Here is a 7369-nt window from a genome sequence, read left to right on the forward strand (position 1 = left end):
TTTCCGGAGGAAAGTATTCTAACTACTGTATTTAATAGGCGTCCGTCTATTAGGGCTAAAAAATGATCATTCAGAACATTTTGACGATTTATCACACTGTTGTAAGAGGAGAAAAATAATGGAATTTTGAAAAACTGATCTAAAAGTTTGGCGGACCCAACATTTTTCACGGACTCCCTTGCGGGACCTCCAGTTATTTTTCGCGGATCCCAAGTTGGGAACCAATTGATATGACTGTACTGTATTAAAAAAGTTTCGGCAATTTCGTGTGCGATTGAGGGCGCTCAACGTGTACTTTGAGACTAAGAATTGAACAAAGCACATTTCGAGCCTCCAGCACGCACAACAGCAGCAGCTCATAAATTGTGCGTGGCAACACACAAGAAGCTGGGAGACTCTTTACTTTTTGGCAGCGGAGCATTCAAAAGGTGAGACTGAAAATAGAAACACATTCTTGAACAAGTATAGATTAGGCCAGGATGTTGATTTGTGACCTGGCAAAATCGTAGTTTAATACTAAAGATAGTCCTACATATTTTGTAGCGTAGCAGTAAAGTAAATAAGTACGTACGTAGTAGGAACACGTGTGCTTCGTTCATTCAAGAAAACGTATGTTGTAACTGTACATTGTTTACACTGGGCCGTGTAAAGTGCAACTCCCCAGGACCAAGAAATTGATAGGGCCTAGGCTAGGCCTAGGTTACCCCCTACTTTTCCCTATACGCAATACACGTTTCAATAAGCCTCTATGGACTACCCTTTTTTTTTTCTCAGAAATAAAATAAAAGTGTAAAACTTTACTATGTTACTAGGCCTAGGGAACATTTAAAACATAATCATCATGTACTTGCTTAATTTAAGGGCACATAGAAATAATTGTTAGATTATCACTCCTGCCCGCATCAACAATTTGGGAAATATTGACACGGGAATGAAAAAAAAATATTTTTTTGCCGCATCATTTATTTCAACAGCATAAAAAGACAATTCAAATTTTGTGACTGCAAATACATTTTCTTTAAAAAACAATAAAATTGAACCAGTTTTTATACAATATTTACAATATTCTTGTCAAATAAAAACAGTCCCTCCCTCACTGTATAAAAAAAGCAATATTCTATTGTTCCGATTAAAAAAATAAACCGCCCGCCATCATCACTTTTTTTTTTCTAAAAAAAAGAGTGATAAATCTAATTAATAATTTTTTCTATGTGCCCTAGCTGGTTTTATGGTAAAATTTTATCATTTATTTACATTTTAAATATTGTTAAACTTTTTAAGGTTTTTGAACTTTTGAATTGAATTTTTTATAAGGGTGTATTTTAACGTCTATTTTTACTAAATTTTTATTCGTCTTTGCCATTTTTTTTCATCCTGCTCTATGCTCATTTTTTACTTCTGCATTTTGTATTCTTTGTTTTAAAAGGACCCCAACTGAAATGGTAATTCTTACAACTTAATGGTCATTTTTAGCATTTTAACCCACTTATTTGCTGCTATGGGGAGGAGGAAGGGTATGCCCACAACCTCCAACCTACACCAATGAGATTTGTGCAGTTCTGATTGAGAATTCTAAGTTTATTTATACTTTTAATTATCAATAATAAATTAGGAAATTGAATAAAATGCAGGTAATTTTAGATTTAATTCATTTAACATTTTAGTAGGTTAGCATGGTGGGTTAATTATTAATGAGCATTTTAGGTTTCTTTGTCCTTATTGTGATCTAACCCATTATTCAATTATGATTGATAGTACATTTTATTAGTCTCACTTTATCCAAGTTACAGTATGAATTTTAAATATCCACTTTCTTATCTAAAATGACCTTGCACCGACACAGTGATGGGTTAAGCATAATTCTCACTGGACTTTTTTTGGGAAGACTTACTGAGCTGCTGGTAAGACTTACCAATTAACTCCAGTGGGAACAGCCCAGAACTTTTCCTGACCGGAAGACCTACCAAACCGCACGGTAAGTTTCACTGAGTCCTGTTTGCCGAGTAAAACTTACCTAGCCAGTTTCACCAAGCCAAAAAGTTTGAAACAAAGAACGCGACTCGGTGAGGCTCAAAGTTACAAACTACAGGTTGATAAAAATAATCAAAAGGCAAAGGTTAAAAATAAACACTACAGGTTGATAAAAATAATCAAAAGGCAAAAATAAACAATCAGATTAAAAAAGTATATATCAAACATCAGTTAACAGGGATGAGGTTATGGTGGGCCGTACCACTCGGCCTTGAAGTTTTCCACCCAGTCTAAAGCTAATTTCATTGCCCTACACCCACTCTTATTAACCCACTTCTCCATCCTTACAATCCACTCTTATTATTTAGCGTTTATCAATGTTATCGCCCACCCACAATTAAAATGTCTGTTATCTTCCACTCTTAGTTTTCTGCAGCTACAACCCTGGTTAATAAATAGTCAATACATTACAGTGTTTGACGATCAATCAAGATAATATAGACCATTTTGTCCTGTGTATTTTGAAACGGCGTCATCAATGTCTGAAAACTCAAAACTTTTCACTGGGGGCGGGGAAGAAAGGGGACAGCAGAACAAACAATAGATGATCATTGCTGATTGTTTTGTAAACATTGAAGTATTATTTTATGACTTAGCCTTGTATTTAATCAAATTTTCATTCCATTTTAATATACAGTAATTTATGTTTTCATAATACCGTATGTTCTCACGTATAAGATGACACATGAATTTGAGATTATTGGATGATTATTTATTTTAGTTGCCAGAAACTTTCATTTCAAGTTTGGCGAAAATGGTGTATACCAAGAAAACAATCATTATTGAAGGTTTTTCTGGATTTAGTTGCAATACTGTTTACTGGAAGATTATTGTCTGTGGTGCCCAGAAAGCCCTTTTCAAGGTCATCTCTAGCATTCTTTCACTGAGACCAGTGGAACTACAATAGGATATTGGCTTCCTGTACTTTCATTTGTAGAGTATTCCTTGATTTGTTTTGTACCAGTATGCCTGTTATAATACAAATCCCAGTGAATACGGACCATCAGTATTTCTAACAAAATATTTAGAATACTGCAATTAAATTTGTAATAAAATATTTAAATATAAACATTAATAATTATACATTTTTATTTGACTTAGCATTCCACTTTGAACACAAATACCAACATTTGTTATTTTGTTACTGGTACAGTATTAGGGAAACAAATCGTCTTCCCTCTCTGTACATGAACACCTCAAACCCTCCCTTTCTGACCAGGTTCTCCCTTCTTGGACCATAGACCTCAATTGTTACTGGTGCTTCTACTTCAAAATATTCCTAGAATCACCACTATACTTGTCATTAGGCGTACAGTACTTATAAATTTAGCGGATGTTATCTTCACAAGAAAAAACCTTGGCATATTTGGACTTCTTATTGGATTTGAACCCAGAATTCTGTGATTAGGTTAACCATCAATTTATACTAATTTCATTACTTCTTGGTTTTTAAATGTCAAGCAGAATGTTACATTTGTATGACCATTTACATAATAAGGAGTAATCTCTCTGGAACAAAAACCAGTGTGTAGTTTGCACTTAAATGTTTCATTCCACAGTATATCTTATAGTTACCAAAGTTGAGTGTTACTGTACCTACGTCAGTGTATTATATCTTCTGGTTAATTAAAGTTGAACATTACATCAGTGCAGTATATCTCGTTGAGTTTTGCTTCAGTTGTTGTGAGAAGCATTATTGAATAATGCCCAAAGCTTGAGACGAAAAAAAAATAGATGTAAGCTTGATGGATGATGTTTGATATCTTGGTGGCATTGATTTTGGTGGGTAGATAAAGACGCAGTACTTGAGATGACACAAATATAACCTTGTACTTATATTTAGACAGAAAATAATCATGCCAAGGTCAGGGAGATTTGTGAGGATCTGTAAATTGGAAAAATGACATCCTGGTCAGCAAAGTTCTAGGTACACTTCTTTCTTGATTTATAATTTTCACATTCATTTTATTTGTTTTGTATTAAATTTTTATTAAAACGAACTGAGACATTTTATTTTTATTTTATTTATATAAACAAAAATTGTTTACTGTATTTGATTTTCATTAGCTAAATGCTATTTTTAATTTTATATAAATTTCAAGAGCTTTGAATATAAATAGAATTGAACTTACAACTGTAGGTTAAAAAGCAAGGCACCCATCTTCTGGGCCATTATGTTGTTGATGTATAAAGTGTACCCTATTCCCTTCAGGGTGCATATCCTTATTTCATCAGGTTACGAATAACAACATAGCGAGGTGAAATATGCTCGTCAGTGAACAGAACAATCCAAAATGATTGATTACTATTATGGCCTTGTTTGTTTTGAAATAATTAGAAATTTGATTTATTAAAAGTTACATCATCATATAGGCACTGGTAGCCATATCAGAGTTTTGAAAAAAGAATACAGGTAAACAAAAACAAAAAATCCACAAGTGGAAAAGATGCATGTAAGCTGAGTAGGAATAGGAAGCAAAGTGTTACTACCTACTTTTGGTCATAAATAATCAACTCCTGTTAAATGGTTCGCCCTCATTAAATATGTTTCAAAATATAATAAATAAAATAGAAATCTGAAAATTGCAAAATTGCCACTAATAAATGTGTTCAATTAGTGTCCTGATATATTTATCATTTACTGTTTTTGGCACCAACTTTTCAGTTAAATACTCAGGGTTGTCTTGCTTATTGGAACAGTCTGGAATGTTTATAATGAACACAATTCAATTAACTAGATGCGATATTTGCCACTAACTTGCTTAATTTGATTACTGAATCTAATTAGGGAAGAGTAACAGAATTATTCCAACCCAAGCAGAGGTCAAATCACAGGTCGAAATTCTGAAAACTTCTAGCAAAATTTTTATCATGCAGATCAATTACCTTTCATTATTAACAATCACTTAATGATAAATTTTAATAAAGGTTACAATTTATAATTAATGATAAACAAATTATATTTTATTTGATTTGGTTATCACTATTCCAGATTGGGGAAACTAATAATAAGATTACCATATTTATTTGAATAAATGCCCTGCTTTGAATAGGCACCTTCCCTCGAATAAACTCCCCTCCAGTTCAGAGCCTCCCTCGAATATGTGCCCTGGAGAATTTTTCCTTGAATAAATTTCCCCCTACTGTAAGTTGAGACCATTTTTGTTCCTTGTTTCGTTTACTTATTTTTTCGAAGATTATCAGAGGAGGGCGGAATAAGAATAAAAATAAAATTTTATTTTCTTATTTAGCAAATAGTTTTGCCAAAATCATCCAGATGAAGGAGAAAATAAAAATTAAATTTTATTGGTGAATGTAAAATAGGATGGTTAAATGCTTCAAATTTATATAATTAGGAAGAAATATACATCTTATCTTTGCAGATTTCAAGGCAGCGGAGGGCGTAATAGAAATAAAGAAAAACTTTTCTGAAATTTCCACTTTTTTGTGGCGGCGTGTGCGCTAATAGGCCAAAAATAAAATTTTATTTTTATTCGAAATAATCAATACAGGTATTGGCAGTCGACGGGTTTGCTAAACAAGGTATAAAAAGGGTCTTGTCTAAATGACTATAAACAAAATGTAAGCAACATCATTTTGAACACATTTTGAGAGTGATTTTATGTGGACGTTTCTTTGAGTCTATACATATCCATTTTACACAAAAAAAAATAAACCCCCTCCCTCGAATCCCTTCGTCAAAAACCCTTCTCAATCTCAAATAAATACTTTATTATTTATGGTCATCTATGACCCTCAATAAAAAATCCGCAGTCAAACTTTTATAGACAACGAATTTAGTTTTACAGATTAGACAAATTCATATTTGAAACCATGACATTGGGATTGGAAGTTGGGCACTTTTCCTCTGAAACCAAATCATTACATAAATGTCTTGCCACTTAAATTCACACAGTACCTGAGCTATAGTGATATATTTCTATTTATATTCGGTAATCACTCGGATTGCTTCTATGCTAAATTCCGAAATTCAATCTGACCTTTTAAATTATGGTTTTAGAAATACAGGAAACAAAAACAGTTATTTTGAATTGAATATTTTATATTAATTTTATATTATAATAATAAAGTATTTACAGAAATAAGGATAAACTCTTGTTGTTTGAATGGAATATTTTTACATAATAAAGTATTACAGAAATAAGGATAAATTTACTATGTGTTTTAACCGTGGAGTTATAAATAGCGCCCATACGTAGCCTGGCTATTAAATGCTTCAAATTTATATAATTAGAAAGAAATATACATATCTTGTCTTTGGAGATTTCAAGGCAGCGGAGGGCGTAATAGAAATAAAGAAAAACCTTTCTGAAATTTCCACTTTTTCGTTGCAAGTACTGTATGTGGGAGTCAAATATAGAGAATATTAATGAATCCAGTAAGTAGGTGTTCAGTACTTAAATGCAATCACTGTAAACCTAATTCTAAGACTACATATCGGTATTCAATATCAATATCTGATCATTAAATAGTGCAAAGTCCCCTACTACTGTAGCAATGGTTAACTTAAGTGTTTTTTTTTTTTCTTAAAATTCTGTGTAATCAGCTTTGGGATGTAGTCAATTTTTGGATGAATGATTTATCAAATTTTAAACAGCACTCTTTGCATTTCAATTTGGACAGCAATAGTTCTATAAAAATTAACATATAAGTTTATAAAAAAAAAAAACAGGTTTGACCACTGAACAAGTGGACATTGAATCTTTTCATAATTGGAATCCCACCAAGGCTATTTTAAGGTGCTACTCAAAATATAACGTTGGTGTTAATTTAAGGCAACTAGTAGGCCCATATATCAATGTACTGTATGTCATGTAGTGTATTAAAATGCCTAAAGTGTTTTAATTGCGTGTATGATATATAAAAAATTAGCTCAAAAAATCACTAGGAAAATACTGTATGTATAGTGCTTTACCTTTGCAGGTACGAAGCGCTGTTAGCTACTCCACAAAAGTCTACAAAATCCCACCTAGTAAAGCTTGCATCAAACCAAACCCAAACAAAAAGGCAGTAACTCAAAGCAAAAAGTTTTGAAGGAAAAATAAGAAACGAAGCAAAACAATAAACAAATATTAGATATAAGCATGGCGAGAGGAAACTATTGAAATAGGTGTGTTTTTTAATCGACTTTGAACTGCCGAAGTGAATTTCAAGACCTGAAAAAATTAGGGGGGGCCATTCAAAAGTTGGGCAGCAATTGATGGAAATGAATTGTCGCCAATCTGTTTATGGTAGACCAGTCGAACAAATTGGATGGAGTTGCAAGATCTTGTTAAGATCTTGTTGAAAACAAAGAGAAGTTCAAATTAAATTTTTA

General features: G+C 32.5%; 1 protein-coding gene across 3 annotated transcripts in view; it reads left to right on the forward strand.

Annotated features, from left to right (window-relative positions):
* The first annotated feature begins 107 nt into the window (after positions 1-107).
* LOC117118860 (high-affinity choline transporter 1-like) overlaps positions 108-7369 on the forward strand; it is a 47449-nt gene continuing 40187 nt past the window's right edge. The window contains exons 1-2 of one of the 3 annotated variants that reach the window (XM_033263599.1): positions 112-428; positions 6976-7062. The gene's annotated coding sequence lies outside the window, so the exon portion shown is untranslated. Of the gene's footprint in view, positions 429-6975; positions 7063-7369 lie in introns of all 3 variants that reach the window. The other 2 variants (XM_033263603.1, XM_033263598.1) reach the window with 2 other exon arrangements.

Source organism: Anneissia japonica, unplaced genomic scaffold (genome assembly GCF_011630105.1).
Source record: "Anneissia japonica isolate Jap-2015-1 unplaced genomic scaffold, ASM1163010v1 scaffold737_len1565949_cov176, whole genome shotgun sequence".
Lineage (NCBI taxonomy): Eukaryota > Metazoa > Echinodermata > Crinoidea > Comatulida > Comatulidae > Anneissia > Anneissia japonica.